The following is a 16,437-nucleotide window of genomic DNA, read 5'->3' as shown; positions in this document are numbered from 1 at the left end:
AATAATAGTGCAATATGCCAATGTAAAGAAATACAATAGTGCTATAATATAAAGAACCAGTAGAAGGACCAACTCACACTTTACAGAGCTGCTAAGAGCTCTGCTGATTAGCGCCTGGACGGTATAATCCCCGTCTAAGGATATGGTGGTGGTATCTGGTATCCAAGGCTCCACAGGCGTGTATAAAATAGAAACACAGAGAAAATCCAATAGTGTATTATGTATAAATATTGGAATAAAAAACAAGGGGTAAGTACCCTACTTACAATTTCCAGAGCACTAAACTTGCTCTGGTGGTGAGTGCTTGTGGTGGTATAATCCCCACCAAGGGATATAAGCAGGATCCAAGGTGCACAGGAATGAGAGGTAGATCAAAAAGCTGGAAACAAACTGCAACTTTATTGTAAAATAAAATAAAAAAACCTTTGTATATAAAATCTCCAGTAAAAATACAATGTCCAAAATTCAAAGTCCAGACTTCTTGATCCACTTTACGAGTTTCGCCCGTATCTACACTTCTGAAGAAGCCCCTATTCGGGCGAAACGCGTAAAGTGGATCAAGAAGTCTGGACTTTGAATTTTGGACATTGTATTTTTACTGGAGATTTTATATACAAAGGTTTTTTTATTTTATTTTACAATAAAGTTGCAGTTTGTTTCCAGCTTTTTGATCTACCTCTCATTCCTGTGCACCTTGGATCCTGCTTATATCCCTTGGTGGGGATTATACCACCACAAGCACTCACCACCAGAGCAAGTTTAGTGCTCTGGAAATTGTAAGTAGGGTACTTACCCCTTGTTTTTTATTCCAATATTTATACATAATACACTATTGGATTTTCTCTGTGTTTCTATTTTATACACGCCTGTGGAGCCTTGGATACCAGATACCACCACCATATCCTTAGACGGGGATTATACCGTCCAGGCGCTAATCAGCAGAGCTCTTAGCAGCTCTGTAAAGTGTGAGTTGGTCCTTCTACTGGTTCTTTATATTATAGCACTATTGTATTTCTTTACATTGGCATATTGCACTATTATTTCTATTTTTATCCCTTAAGGTTTATATTTACTACCTCAATACTGGGACTACTTGTATGTATGTACAATTTTGTTTATACTATTTTTTATCGTGTGGCGCGGTTTACCACTTTGTTTTCTGCACTTTCTGAATATATATATATATATATATATATATATATATATATATATATATATATATATATATATATATAATTGGGTGTCTCGTCCCAGGACACTTACTAGGTGTCCTGATTCTAAGGCAGTAATGTAGAAGTCCGCCTATAACTGAATGACAGTCTGCCATATTTAATTTTCAATTTAAAAACAAAAAACTGACAGCTGAACTCTATGTCCCTTAATATAGTGCTGTGTAGGCTTTGAGGTACACCTAAAATTTCAATTAATGAAAATAATAGGAAGGCTAGGACTGGCTCGGAGAGCTCCATTACCTAGTCTCTCCAAACATCGCACAAGGAGATGCAAAGGAGTTTTTCTTTTTAATGCACACCTTCCATAATATTAAAAAAGTCACCTCCATGACAAAAAACAAATATAAGTGAATAGAAGACACAGCTGTAAAATAAGGTTCTTTTATTTTTGAGTAAATATGAGAAGAATCATTTTTGCATAAACTTTTTTTGTGTCAAAAAGAATTGATAAAATTACACTTTAACAAAAGGAAATAGTTACTGATCCAGAGACAATGACAAACTAAAAGAGATGCAATCAAGATTAAAATAAAATAAAAATTTGATTCACTGATAATTTCAGCTCTATAAGGTACATTTGGTCATAAAAACAGAACTGCAAGTCATCCATCAGAAGCTTCAAAGCATCTGAAAGACTAAAAGAGTTAATGAGAGAAAGGAGAAAAAACTAGCTAGAAGCCGATAAGTAAACACGCCCATCAGGAACGTTGCCAGTTTGCCAACACAAGCCTGTTTTGCTTTCAGCGTGCGAATGACCTGGAGCGAAGGAAATGCTTTTCCAGGAATTTCTGACACTCGTTGCCATTCACGCTCTGTAAGCTGGCATCTTCCCATGTAACCCAAGAGCGCAGCCAGAGAACATGGACAATGGATCTCGTGCCGAATAAGCAGCTGCCTGCTCACTATCTGGGGGCCCCTGACACTGGCCTTTACTGGACAGATAAAACAGAGGGCACGCATCTGCAATTCATTCTAAACCAAAACGCTAAATACTGGGCAACCACTTCACACAAGGTATGACACAGAAATCGTAACTACAAATTAGCACATTTATTCAGAGATTTTATCTCAGATTGCATCTAAAAGTCTTTCGTCTGCCAACTGCCTGGTCTACCACAGCAGCTGGAACCCTGCTCCATGACAAATATATAGAACACATCATAAAGTCTACAAGGATGATGTTAATCCTTCCCGTATTATTTCTACTCTGCCACACATTGCCAACATAAGCAAATGTACACACAAACAGAAATGTAATAACATGTAAGCAAAGATAACCAAGAATCCCATAACTGTTATTAAAGGGACACTATAGTCACCTGAACAACTACAGCTTAATGTATTTGTTCAGGTGAGATCTATAGCTCCCTGCAGGCAATCTAATGTAAACACTGTATTTTCGGAGAAAATATAGTGTTTACTTTGATTGATAGGAATACCTCCAGTGGCCGTCACTCCAGAGGGACTTCCTATCATGCAGGGCCCTAAAAAGGCCCTGTACACGTCAGACGTATTAAAATACGTCTGACGTGTGCAGGAGAGAGAAGGCACTGTGTGCGCGCCTTCTCTCTCCAGCCTGTCAGCAGAGGAGGGGGGCGGGCAAAGACCGCGCGCTGAGCTGTCAGTCAGCTCAGCTCACGGCCGCGCACACCGTGCGCATGCGCAGTAGTGCGCTCAGGACTTCAGAGGGCGGCATGAATGCCGCCCTCTGGTGTATGTGTGCATGTGCGGCGAAGCCGTGCATGTGCGGCGAAGCCGTGCATGCGCACAATGGAGCAATGACGCTTCCAAATGGAAGCGTCTGATTGCTCCCTGCTCGCGCCCGCCTATTTTGTCATTTTGACGAAATAGGGAGCGCGGCTTCACGAGGCTCCCGGCGCTGGAACCAGGTGAGTAAATTCGGCTGCCTGGAGAGTCCCTTTAATTTATATTTTGTAACAATATGCTATCCAAAGTATGAACAGTCAGTATCAGACCCTCTCAGCCATGAGCTGGCAGAAGGCAATTGGAGCTGTAGTTTTAAGGCTTGGTTCTCAATGCTATCTATCCCTGCTATACTGTACCTAGAGAGGCTTCTTTATCCCTTTGATTCACAGAGTTTGGATTGCAGCCAGCTCTGACTATTTAGGGCCCTGCAGTTAGAAATGCTTTGAGTGCATTTCCTCTACACAGGCTGATTCATGCTTTACAAGTCTGACCTACATGTAGCAGTCACATGGATGCAGGACAGCCATCTCTGTACAGATAGTGTAGTGTACAGCTAAGCTAATAACAGCTTTGAATGGACAACACACACACAACACAAAAAAATGAGGTTGGAGCTGCTGGGTGAGGTATATCACAAGATTGTCCTCGTTCCGTGCTGTTAATGTCCCCTCTCCCCCCCCCCCCTGTACCTTCTAGAATATAGAAAACAAAATTAGGTGAACGTTAATCTTGCGGTTTCCATAAACATTTTTAGCTCATTTTTATTTTAAGAGTTTGTTTACGTTTTTAAATGCATATTCAGACTTCTACATTCCCAGTCCAGACTACCAGCATAAAAAGACACCAAGTACCAAAACCAGTTCTTCATGAAGTTGATTTGGTGCATTGTCCCCTTTTTCAGTGATTTGAAATGGTCATGATGTCTGGAGTCTGTATATGCATAATTCCTTTGCGTAACTCCACCCCTGGCAGCAGCATCTGGGTGTCAGCCAGCCCAGAACAAGAATTCCAAGCTGGCTAACGTTAATTCTGTGCTCTCAGCCAATGAAAGAGCGGCAGGGTCGGCAACCTGCTTCTGCAAATCTGCAGAAGCCGGTTGTTGCAAGTCTGCTGGACTAGAGACCAGGCATCTGGTGATGATAAAGGTCAGAGGGGCGCCAGGGTACTTCAACCATCAAAATCACTACAGCAGGATGGTTGGAGTAACCCTGTAAGAATATGTAACGGGTATACATAATAACAATGAGAGACATAAGAGGCGTAGAAGGTCCTTCTGAAATCTTTGGAAATCAAATGTTTATTATCACACCAAACTCTCTTTGGCAGAGTGCAGTCATTTTTGTGCATGTAGTAACTATGTCCCCAATGATTCTCTAAAAGAGCACTAGATTGGACAAAAGTCATCATTACGGATGACATCGCTGCAGGCAGAGCAGCTGTTACGAGGAGACTGAATTCTCACTGGGCAAAAAGGTTTTATAGTGAATTTCTATTTTAAAAAAGTGGTTAAAAGAGTTCTTTAATGAAGAATCTAACAATAGGAAACCAGCAAACCCAAAGCCTATATGAATGCAAAAGTACAAAATATACCACCTCATGCGTTTGAAAATCGATCATTATGTACCAAATACCTAGATTGTAGTATAGGCATTTGTAAAAGAAGGGTACATATATCTGACAGATACCATATAGCAAGGGATGCAAAGACTCAACACTAATACTATTAGAATACATAACAGTGTAATGAAAATTCATAGGAAGATATCAATGCCACATCTCTCTCACAATCATGGCTCAAAGTTACCACCAGCCACTTTAGCGTGGAAATTCAGCAATGGCGTGGGTTAATTGTGCTTATTGGTATCTGAAAACAGCATATTGTAATGATGACAGTATACACAGAGTATTTCAAAGACTGCAACAATAAGATTGCTCTCCTCCAAACACAGATAGTTGAGCAGGCACACGAAGCATAAGTAAACTTTAGGCGAATGTAATTGCAAAATACCAACACTTGTACAAACTGTATGCAGACCAACATCTTGGTGAATAGACGTAAAGTACTTCCATCCCTAGTTAGCGACAACCAGGCCAGATTGATACATTTATAGATTAAATAAGAACACGATAGAGTTAGGAATACATGTTTACTTATTGCAGACACTAAAGAGTTCCATTAAGCTAACTTGGAGGCTATAAAAGTTTGCCACCTTCAAGTAAATGTATTCAAAGATACGTTGGGCATAACAAGCATGTAGTTTAAAAGGTTGTTTCGCAGGACTTATTTTGTAGACATGAGCTGTTTTACGTGAATTTGTTGGCAGTAAGACATAGTAGATATTTGGGTAAATTCAGAGACCGTCACGTGGCCCGCTCCAGACATTCAAATCAAGAATACTACAAAATGATATGGGTCATTATTTACTAGTGCAGGTTCATACCACACCTTCCTTCCCATGATGATTTTGTGGTATAAAATATACATATTTAGGTGGTAAAACACTAGGATACAAGCACAATTTGGAGGTCCATTTAGAAAGCAATTGGCCAACCTTTTGGTTCTTCCACACCGGAACACATCCATAACCCAGGCCCCGTGGGGGCCTTCAAGGGAGCTCTAAAGGATGCTGGACACTTAGCACAAAGTGTTTCCGTTGCCTGATGCTTTATTGGAAGAAACAAGGGGTATAAAAAGCCCCTGAGTAATGAAGAAGCTTTCAATGAGATATGGAGCAGCTCTTGATGTGCAGTGGAGTAGGAGTGACTGGGCTAGGGATAAACTGGCTTATATATTATTAACAGTGCACCCTCAGAATACCCAGGACAAGAGCCACTAGCAGGGCAAGGAAAAGCTGCTTAACAAGCAAGCAGGTTATTATACAAAGTACAAACATTCAATTGACAAATGTACCTCCATGTATATACACACACACATAGGCATTAATTGCTTAAAGTAAAAAAACAAACCAATATATATTATATATACACACTCACACCCCTGGATAAATCAACATGTTTAGTGACAGCAGGTTTTAGAACCACATATGAGTTTTTTTTTCTTGGCTTAGTTAGCATATGGTAATGTGAGACTAACCAAAAAAAAAAAAGTAAATATAAGTGGGGTTTAGTAATCTAAAAGTGCAATGTTTCTAGATGAATGGAGCTGCACTCTTATGCAGAAAAATGACAGTAGCATGTAGCAGACCTGCTACAACCCACTTATTCTGGTGGATCTACTTTTATAGTTTAACATTCTTATAATGGATATAATCAAGATTCCAGTTATATGTGAATTGACTGGCATGACAACAAAAAAAAGGATTGGATTGCTTTACTTTCCAACACTGCGTTTAGACAATATTATGTATCTAAAATGTATACTAGTGGAATCACAATTATACAAAAAAACAAAAACAAAAAACCAGAGGGTGTAGACATTTTAAGATGTCTTGCAGACACACTGGTCCAAATGGAGTGCATCTTGAAGTTCAGATAACTACATCTTCATTTTTACATTTTTGCAATGATTTGGACAGCATAATATATAGTATGGAATGCATACACCGATCTAATGGGACATTGTCATCCTCTTCTATGGATACCCAAGCCACCTCCAACTAAAGCATGCACTAATGAGGAATTATTTAAAATCTATATTAAGTGGGGTAGTCTAAGCAGTATAGCTGCTATATGCCATTGTAGTTCATTTCAGTCACAGAATGCCATCCAAATATACAAAGTTTGTATTGGCTATATAGAAGTGGAATCTATGTTTCAGCAGTATACATAACCAGAGCAAGGTCATGAGTGCCTCAAGAACCCTCCGTTTTGGTCAAAAGTGTCAACGGCACAAACCATCCTGTGAAAAATGCACAGCTAAGATAGACTTGAATACACATACAAATCTTTACTAACAAGAATGTGCCAGGTACGTCAATAAGAAAACTCCCTCGAGGACTTAAGGGCATGGCATGTCTTAAAAACCCTGCAGTGCGCAGAGCCATATTAAACTAGTTTAGCTACTACCCCAGGACCAGAACACTTAATACAGATCCCCTGCCCTGCTTTTCCACACAAGAGCTCTAATAGCAAATCTGGAATCATAAAATCAAAATTAAAACAAAATAAAAATGTTGATCTAACTTCAGCACCACTATCATGGGTAATGTAACTGGAAATATCTGAAATTGTTTAAAACTTCCTCAAATGAGACATCATGAAATTTAGAAGAGCCCACATTGTGGTATTTTACTGCAATTATACAACCTATATGTTCAATATACTCAACCTCAGAAAAATTCTGAATAAAAACTATGACCACGGGTAAGCAAATTTTTTATGGCAAAATTGCCTCAACATTTGTTAGATGAGTAAAGAATTTTACTTGCTCCCAAGTTCCATAAACAATCTATTTTTCTAATGTCCCTTGGCTGTCTCTTTTTGGTACCACGGTCTACTCTTCACAGCATATAAAGTACTATCACATTTCGTTCCAACACTTTTTTTTTTCTTAAAAACAATCCCCCAAACAGACACTTCCAAACAGACCCAAAGCGGCTATTCTTGTTTTATGAAAAGTGCACCATGCTACAGCAAGCGTGTGTACATGATGCCTTTTTGCTCCCCCACATTATACTAGAGCATGGACGGCCAATGTTATTGTACATTTTATAGTGGAGTTAAAAAATAAAAAAAAAAAAAAAAAAAATATATATATATATATATATATATATATATATATATATATATATATATATATATATATATATATTTTCAACACACATTATTTAAAGACTGTCAAATGTATTATAAGCCAAGGGGGACAATTCAATAGTTCATATTCCTCTAATAATTATGCAAAGGATGAACAGATATATGTAAAAGGATCTTTAAAACACACAAAAAAAAAAACAACTGTTCTTATTTAATGTGCTTTTGTTTTATTGCTCTTATTTAACTGTACTTTTCACCACACTATCAAGCCCAGGTGCCATTAATCTTAAAAGGTTAGTTACTCCAACCTCCATGACCACTTCTGCTTTTAGAAGTGGTCACAGAGCTAGCAATATGTATGTGCTGTGTCTCAGCTTGAAATGCTGCCTATACATCGAAATCAGTCCTTTTGCACTAGTGTGTAGTTGCGCCAACTGCCAGCACAGGCAACTTAGGCAGCTTGGAGCAGTTCGAGACAGCCTAATGCAAATCCAGACTAAAAAATAAATAAAAAATATTGCAGTCCTCAGATTCTTCCCTTCCAGGCAGCCCAAAAATGTGTATTTTTAGCCTCCTTCCCTGAAAAAAATGGAAATAATTTATAGTGCAATCATAATATATTTTAAGAATACACTTTAATAATTATAGAGCTAACTTGTTGTGAACGATCTAGGGATATAGAAGATCTGAAAATGCGATGAGTACATTTGTCATATACAAAGATCAGAATTATTTTTGGAATAACAAGATACAATTGCCTGGGGAATACGTCACAGGTTTACTAATTTTATGCAAAACCCCATCCTTAGACATTTTATAATGTACAGGGGACTTCAGTGAGTTGGGGAAGGCATTGCTGATAGAGTAACAAGAATAACATGGGCATAAAACTGGAGTCTGATGAATATGTGGTGTTTATTCACACCATTGGGACCCAGAGGAATAGTGAAGGAACCAAATTTGGGCCCATGCTCCGTTAAAAAAAAACAAAAAAAACACAACACATTATATAGTTACGAAGAAAGGTTAAAAAAAATTAAATCTCTCTTTAGTTTGGAAAAATGGCACCCCAGAGGGGATATGATAACACTATACAAATATATTCGGGCCAGTACAAACCATTATCTGGAAATCTAATCATAAACAGGGCTACACATAGGACACGAGGTCACACATTTAGGCTGGAAGAAAGGAGATTTCATTTAAGGCAAAGAAAAGGTTTTTTTATAGTAAGAGCAATAAGGATATGGAATTCTCTGCCCGAAGAGGTGGTTTTGTCAGAGTCCATACAGATGTTTAAACTGCAATTGGATAAATACTTGTAAAAACATAACATACAGGGATATTATCTAATTAGTGGGGTAATAGCTGCTTGATCCAAGGAGACATCTGACTGCTATTTTGGGGTCAAGAAGGAATTTTTTCCTAGTTTGTTGCAAAATTGGAAGCGCTTCAGACTAGGTTTTGTTGCCTTCTTTTGGATCAACAGCAAAAACATGTGTGAGGAAGGCTGAACTTGATGGACGCAAGTCTCCTTTCAGCTATGTAACACATAATATTATATATATATATATATATATATATATATATATATATATATATATATATATATTAAAAAGTGAAAGCTATAACTAGGAACGTGGGGGAGAGATTTACGTGTTACAAAGTGTTGAAAAGCACTAAAAGTGGTGCAATGTCCTATAACAGGGGTAGGCAACCTTTTAGCAGCACTGTGCCGATATAGGATTGTGATGTCCCGTAGCGTGCCGGTCCTATTTTTTTTAAATTGCGGTGTGTATGTTGCCGTATTCTGCTTGTGTTATTTGTACTGTAATTGCTTTGGATCGTTGTATTTGTGCATATATAAGCTATTATATTGTATATGTTCATTAGTAGTTTATGGTATCATGTATGATACATATGAATGTGGGCTGTGTATGGGGGCTGCTTGTGGAATTGTGTGTGGATGCATATGTCACATTGTGTGTTTAGTAGTGTGTGGGGGCTGTTTGGGGTATTGCATGTGAGAGGCTGCATGTGAGGTTGTGTGCATGTATGTGGATTGTTAGCGGGTTACGTTTGTGCTGATTGTGTGTATGTTTGTGTGTGGGCTGTTTGTATTATTTGTATGAGGGGAGGGTTATTCTGCATTTCTGTGTATATCTAGCAGTGTGGGTGGCTTCCCTGGGGTCCAGTGGGGACCAGGCTGGCCAGGTACAGGTCAAGGACAGGAGCTGCAACAGCAGCTGCGGGCTGCTTTACTACATGTGGATTACCATTCACAAGTGCTGGGAGGAAATGATCTCAGATCACTTCCTCCATGTGCTACAATGCTTAAATTGAGGATTGTCCTTCACAACCTCTTCGTATTAGCAGATATCTGAAGTTTTACTGGAACTCCTGATAAGCCAGAGCCTGTTTGGCTCTAGCAGCCTTGAGTGCCGTGCAAAGACACCTCGAGTGCCGTGCATGGCACTAGTGCCGTAGGTTGCCTACCCCTGTCCTATAACATATCAAACAGGACAATGTGGATTATCTCACGGTAATCTCTAATTTACTGTGTGTTTATATAGTGGTTCTACCATTTAGATGACGGTTCTATTCCATTCAAAATAGGCTGGTGCAAGTCAAGGTGGTTTTTCTGGGCATCCATCCAACATGGATGAAATATTACTCAATATGACCATTACACACACCAAACAAAATACCTCAAGTGGACCTATGCCATCTTCCACTCTTCTGTTATTCAACATTATAAAAATGCACAAAACCAGGTCTTGGATGGGGCAACAGAAAGCCTACTGGCAACCCAAGAATTACCCCAAAGGTCGGAGCATTCACTGCAACAAAACTGGGCTACGGGTTGTAGGCAACGACAATATTCCAAACAAAACCAACAGGTAAACCAGAAATGCTGGAACCGTTTGCAAACAAGGCATGACCAAAAGGATTGTAAAAATCCATCGGTCAACTCTTATTTCAGTTACCACATAAATATTCCACATAATAAAAACAAGTTACCCATTCTTTATAACATTATCCCAAAAATGATGCTACATGAAAACATACTGATTAGAAATGATAAACAGATAATTATATACACATGTAAATACACACATATAAAAGAACCTGATGTTCAGCATCATACAAAGGATCAACAGAGGAGGATTAGGAGTCACTATTATCGCCAGGTTAGCATTACTTGTAGAGGGATAGGCAGAAACATTATCTAGTTGTGGATGTTCAAACCCAGTATCTGTCAATGCAAAGCAATATCACATATCACGGAATTAGAGGAAGACAGATTTTATCCACCACAAAAAAAAAAAAAAAAAAAATAGAGGAATGTTGCAGAGAGTTATACCAAGTGTTAACCATTTCGTTCCTCTGCATTCAATAATACAATAATGAGGGTGTTTGGCACTTGTTTACCATTTTTGCGAATTCAAAAAGGGGCAGTGATAATGCATACATGTCCAATTATTATTATTTATAAAGCGCCAACAAATTCCGCAGCGCTGTACAATGGGTTCTAATTATGGCCAGAGACATTAGTACAGGACAGTATTATGCATAAAGAAAACACAGCAGCCAGTCTTTTCAGGGAGTTTGTGACACAGAGCGAATTGCTCATTGTTTAGAATAGCTAGGAATCCCTCAAAACGCCGTGAGCACTAACCCAGGCTGGTGGTTTAGCTGGGACCGGTTCCAGCAGCAGTCACACCTCACACTTATTGCAGAACAGGTAGGGCAACCGTGAGACCTTTTTATCTGTGCTGTGTCTGCATTTATCTTGGCGATGGATCAAACCCTCACTTCATTGTGCTTGGAGTTATTACTGAACAGAGACTTTTCAGGAATTGCATGCGATCGCCATTAACCCATTATGCAGAAAACAAGACTACAGCACAATATAGCAAATGGCATATCCATAAATAAATAAATCAGCACTGGGAAAGAAGACAAACGCACACACATCTATACACAAAATTACAATTATTTATACAGTTCCAACATATTACACAGCTCTGTACAATAAATTTGGAATCGTGGAAAATGGACAAAACTGTAAATCTTATGCCATAATAAATAAATTTCAAGAGTTAAGCTGAAAAATATAGTTATATTGGGACAATTTCCAATAAGGCCATTTTAGACTCAAATTTGCATTTCTGTTAACTCATAGTTTAGTGACTAAGCACCATAGCTTAAAGGACGCCAATTAGAAGAGAAACTCAATATGGTTTAATGCATTCTATGTTGAGAAATAGTCATCTATAGGATCAATGACATCTGTTACTAAAAGCCACAACAAATATACAGATTGTTACTAGAGACAACCAGAACTCATAATTCCAGTTTCTCTCCAAGAAAGAACTGTCACAATAGCAAAGGGATTAATCCTTAGCCGCAACACTAGAAAGGCTTTTAAAACTAATATCAACTGGAAAGCCTGCCTTACAAAGCAAAGGGGAGGGCTAATAAATCATTGCAACTGCATATCTGATGCAGCAAGGGACCTACCTCTGAATAATAAAGGGGCAGTTTGTGCTGACCCACTGGGGTCAAACTGATTTAAATAATTAAACTTGGAACTGTCAGCCATCCCCTGTAAATAATAGCCCTGAAGACATCAGGATCAGATTGCTAGTGAAAAGCTGGCCCCTTGCAGGGCTGCAATTTATCTCCTTTTTCCTAGTCTCCTTTGTATTGAGAGGCATCAGGAAATGTGCCATCCAAGAGGTCTTTCCCCAACACTCTGCCCTGCAACACTTTGCATAACAAGATAAACAATGTTGTAGAGTGACTGAGGAAAAAAAAAATTAAACACACACTGCCAAAAATACCTTATAATGAAGAAGAAAAAATAAAATGTAGTTGCCATCGAGAAAAAAAAACTCCCAATTACAAATGTATATTACTGCAACAGAATACATTAAGTATACTATTGCAACAGTAGTTTCTGAGTTCTGATTAGATGTACTTTTATATGTGGCAGGCCAGTGAATTCTACAAATTAGGTTTTGAGATGATATGCATTACATTCTGTTGAAGAGATAGGAAATAAACTTAATATGCTGTAACAAGTTGTGGACCATGAAATATTATCCAGAAGCTATAAGACATTGTCATTTATACTCTAGCATGGTGTAGTATCTCGTTCTCAATTAGCCAAAAACAGAAAACTTCTTGCTCAGCAAACTGTTCTGACGGAGGTCTATGTACCAAGCTAATTGGCAAGCCTCAAGTTTTTTAAAATTCCCTGTTTGCTCAGGAATGGAAATTCCTTGCTGGCAGTATGCAAATATGAAAGTTAAAGCCTTGTTTTTTTGAAAATAGAAGAAAAATGCCAAGTGTCATAAACTGTAGAGCCAGGGGCATGGAGCAGTGAGTACGGTTCCTTGCATGTTACATTCCAGATGCATGCTAAGCCACTCACAACCAAATCTATATATATCCATCAAAGGTTTAGCCAAAGCTCTCACTCCCAGGTATTTTCACCTGAAACCATTATGTTTCCACATATACAAAGAATGCAGATCATCTGTGCAGCCGAATGCAAGGCAATTTGCTCTATTCCCGTGGTGCCCAACCATGGCTCTTCAGATAGCCTATGATAACTCCTGCTTTTATTTTTTTGCTGGCTAAGAATTTTGGTAATTGTAGTCAAACAACTGGGAATCACTATCAAACAACCATAACAAGCCTTATTTAGAAAAAAAAAATTTAAAAAAATGTACAAAGCATGCTTCGCAAACCCCTACTTAGTAGAATAGGTCTATGAATTGCAACTAGTAAGTGTAAAACACTAAATTTAATGCAGTCCTTTTATAGTGATAGGCTACTTTACTTCCAAAGAATAGTCTGTTTATAAAAAACAGGGGTTCCCCATTTAAGGCTATGCTACCGTCTAATTCACAGCAGAAACGTATAGTATTTTGACCCCATATGTATTCATGAAAGGGGCAGCCGCAGTTGTAGGTTATGTTTATAAATTAATCTTTCTTTACGTTCCTTTACTTCCTTTGTGTTTTTTTTCTTCAAATTCATCCTAGTCGTTCGTTATTGATAAGTAAAGGCTACTTTTTCTTATTGAGAGCGTGATCATTGTCAATGGGCGGAGCCTAAGCAAAGCTCCATTTCAATTGCCAAGGTAATTTACCCACAATCCATCAGTCAACAGAACCCCACAGAAGGGCAAACTACAGACATCGTGGACAGAGAAAAAACACTTTAAAAATCACAGATAAAAAGGTCTCACGGTTGCCCTACCTGTTCATAAATCTCCCCAAAGATCCAGTTTGAATGCTGGTTTGCTATGTCGCAATCCTCAGTACATGGTTTAACCCCTTAAGGACACATGACATGTGTGACATGTCATGATTCCCTTTTATTCCAGAAGTTTGGTCCTTAAGGGGTTAATTTGCAATTATTAAAAGGAAGTGTGGGCAAAATAATAAACTGGGACTTGTAGCACTTCTAGAAAGAGCAAAGAAGACTTAACGTCTGTCAAACTGCAATCCGATTGAAATACTCTGTAATTCATAATAGATTGGCACATAAAACCTGATGCCATATCAATATTTGCACAAACCATAAAACAGCCAAGACTGAAGACAATGCTCTATATGCCTCCCTTTGAGTGGATTTCCTAAAAACGTTGAACAGAATACAAACATTCTAGTAAATATTTCATAAACAAAAAAACAAAACAACAAAAAAAAAAAACCTAGAAAGTAACAGTTGTGTAAGGATTAAATTGTGTGGCTTAATCCAACAAACATCTAGTAAAGTTCAGAACGGAAATCAACTCTCGCTCTGGCAACAAAAAAAAAGCAATAAAAATATGCAGAGCTTTATCATTTTAATTCCATAGTGGAGCAGGTCCCTATCCATACAACACATGCGTGAGAGGCATGAAGATTGCATACGTAGCTATCCAACCAAAAAAAAAAATTATATATATCTTAACCCATTCCAAGGTAAGAAAGAGACTGAAGCTAGTAACATAATATAATGTCGAAAGCATTTTAGTCACATGAAAACCCAATAAAACTATATAATTAAGATGCCACGCACAATCTTCTGGTAGCAGGTGACAAAAAAAAAAAAAAAAAAAAATTTTTTTTTTTTTTTTTTAAAAAGGAGGTATAGAAAAAAAGTCATCTGAAGAAGTGTCTTGCCAGCAAGTTAGAGTTAAATGCCTTAATTTACTCGAGCATTTGGCATTACTTTCAAAAGGGGGTTAATGCATGCACACACTGCATTTACCAGTGTTAGACTAATGGTGTTACTGAATACTCACGCATGCAACACAAAGCAGATGCTATCATACAGGCAAAGTACAGAAGCCTAACAAGTCATGACACCTCTTACAGCGTCAGAATAGTAATAAAATTATATTAAAAACATGAGGACATTATATAGAATAGGTACCGTATTACTAAATAAATCTAGTCACACAACAACACTCAAATCAGCAGTTAAAAATATATATGTATAAAAGTAAAAAAAAAAAAAAAAAAAATAATATATATATATATATATATATATATATATATATATATATATTTATATTTTTTGGGGGGGGATATTATTTATTTATTTATAAAACAACCCCATAACATTGAACGCTATCAGTTTTTCACAAACTCAAGTGGGGTCTTAACTGGCAGCAGAAACTGATTAGGATATCATCTGCTCCCTTCTCCACACCCACCATGCACACCTTCTATAGTATCCACACAATATACCACTTACCCTCCCCCCTGTTTATAACCCAAGGTTTCACCACACCAACCCTTCATGTGCTTGCCCAGCCATACCACAAGCACCCCGTGTTGACACAAACCTTTAAGGGGCACATACATGCATACAAGTACGGATCTCCCCAACGTGGACAAAGCCCCCCACCTCCTGTTAATACATAGTGTTGGCCCCTGGCAGCCCCTCTCCCAGTACATGCATTGCAGTCCATACACACAGCTGCACCCAGTGCGGGCACTATTAGAGCGCACCCCCCACTCCAAAAATCACCCATACTCCCCCATGGCTTGGAAATGATTTAGTGGAACATGCTCACCTTGAATGCTCAGCGCACACACTCCCACCTCCAGAGTGTGCCCCCCTCCTCTTTACTATGTACCCCCTAAACATTAAACTGCACAAGCCGACTGCCAGTGCCCCCCAGCACGCTTACCCTCCCCACTGCCTCCTCCACCCTCCGCCCCGAGAGGCCACGGCTCCTGCTCCATTACCTTACTGCATGTGAGTGGCTCTGTCAGCGCAGCCCCCAGCTCCTCATCTCACAGCCGCCCGGCCGCCATCTTCCAGCGTGACGTGGGGACTCACCCCTGACCTGCAATATGAACAGGAGCCAGGGAGCGATGGGGAGAGGGAGGAGAGGAGGAGAGCTAGTGACACACTGAGGGAGGAGATAGAAACACAGGAGGGCGGAGGGAGGGCACCAGGGAGAGAGAGAGAAGGCAGGGCGGGTACAGGGAGGTGGGGGATGGCACAAGGAAGAGAGGGCTTGCACAAGGAGGAGGGGAGACTGGCACAAGGAGGAGGGGAGACTGGCACAATGAAAAGCAGAGACTGGCACAAGGAGGAGGGGTGGCACGAGGAGGGGGTATGGCATAAGGAAGAGGGGTGGCACACGGAGGGGGGGGGCACATGGAGGAGAGGGCTGGCACAAGAAGGAGGGGAATATGGCACTAATGGAGGGGGGGTGGGAGGAATCGATAGCAGGAGCAGGAAAAACCCAATGAGGGGCACTGGGTAA

General features: G+C 39.2%; 1 protein-coding gene across 1 annotated transcript in view; it reads right to left on the bottom strand.

Annotated features, from left to right (window-relative positions):
* The window catches only part of HIC2 (HIC ZBTB transcriptional repressor 2), a 43,588-nt gene extending 27,560 nt beyond the window's left edge, over positions 1–16,028 (bottom strand). Inside the window, exon 1 of the mRNA XM_063454470.1 lies at positions 15,911–16,028. The gene's annotated coding sequence lies outside the window, so the exon portion shown is untranslated. The remainder of the gene's footprint in view (positions 1–15,910) is intronic.
* Between the last annotated feature and the right edge of the window lie 409 nt (positions 16,029–16,437).

The sequence above is a fragment of the Pelobates fuscus genome, chromosome 5 (assembly GCF_036172605.1).
Source record: "Pelobates fuscus isolate aPelFus1 chromosome 5, aPelFus1.pri, whole genome shotgun sequence".
NCBI classification, from domain to species: domain Eukaryota; kingdom Metazoa; phylum Chordata; class Amphibia; order Anura; family Pelobatidae; genus Pelobates; species Pelobates fuscus.
This window is presented reverse-complemented; position numbering and strand designations above follow the sequence as displayed.